The sequence below is a fragment of the Mustela nivalis genome (genome assembly GCF_964662115.1).
Source record: "Mustela nivalis genome assembly, contig: HAP1_SCAFFOLD_131, whole genome shotgun sequence".
Taxonomy (NCBI): Eukaryota; Metazoa; Chordata; class Mammalia; order Carnivora; family Mustelidae; genus Mustela; species Mustela nivalis.
The window spans coordinates 1,533,337-1,534,646 of record NW_028136488.1 but is presented as its reverse complement, the minus strand read 5'-3'; positions in this window follow the sequence as shown (position 1 = coordinate 1,534,646).

Below are 1,310 nucleotides of genomic sequence, written 5' to 3'. Positions count from 1 at the left end.
GGTGGCTGTGTTGAAATGGACTTTCCTGAGGATGGGGCCTAATATGTGTTTGTGTCCATGAGGGCCTTGGAATGGGGAGGTGGCACCAGGACCCTGAAGTATTCTCCTAAGCTTTTGACATAGCTCCCATGCACAAGTTTCCTTGTGGAGACGAAATTTGTTCTGATGGGTGCCTCAGGAAACCCCTTATGATGGTATTGGAATTCAGGCTTTTGAGGAGACATGCCTGTAAACGAAAGCAATGGATCCGATTATGGCCTACGGCCTGTCTGGTTCAATCTTCTTCTCTGGGGATATCCATCTATGGAATGAGTGGAGGTAGATGCTCACCTGGTGTCAGACCGCCCTTGTTTGTCCCCGGAGACCTACAGTATTGGGATGGCCTCGGGGACTTTGGAGAGTTCTCCTAATTCGTATGATTTTGGACAATGGAATGGGCAGAATTCCCATGGATTGGGTAGGCACAGTCCTAATGTGTGGCTCCAGGGGCCCCAGCCTGGAGGGTGTGTGGCCCAGGACTTTGAGGACAGAATTCTGAAAACACAAACTCAGCTTAGGTTTGGGGACGTAGGTTTGGCAGGCCCAATCTACAAACCATGAGAAGACTCTTCAGTTGATGAAGAAAGAGCGATTCTGAGGAATTGCTCAGGCGTTTGTCTCTGGATTTTGTATCAACGATGGCCGTGGAATGTTGGTAGGCCTCATGGGCCAAGGACGAATCTTCCTCTCTGTGGATTTGGCCCAGTCCCAATTTTTTTCATCAATCTGTGGGAAGGGAGGTCTCCTTTCAGGTTTATTACCTCAGGTGTCCGAACCAAAGAGGAATTCCAAAGAGGAGGCCTGGGGAAGAGTGAAGGGACAAACCAAACTATGGTTAAAAATTGGGGCCTACGGGCATGGCAGGCCCAATATGCTGTCTCTTCATCCAGCAACTGAGGCCTTACTTGATATCTGGGCACAGGCTGAGGGTCACAATGTGTGTTTGTGACCAATGTGGCCCGCGAGCATGGGCGCGGCTCATGGGCCACACTGGTTTCAACTACACTGGAAGTTGGACAACATGCCAATCACAAGGTCACTTGCCATGGGGAAGGTGTTCTGATTTCTGCATCATTTTCAACCCTGGGCAGTGGTTGGAGATAACGTCTAGGTCCTGAAGCCTGAAAAGCAGCAGTTGGGAAGAGATGACGACCTAAGGCCATGGCGGGTCTGATAAGCTCAGTGAGCGGTCAGCTGCCTGGGTTTTGGTCAGGAGGTTCTGGCTCAGGTTGTGTCAGACAGTGCATTAGTGCCCAGGTTAGACTATAAAA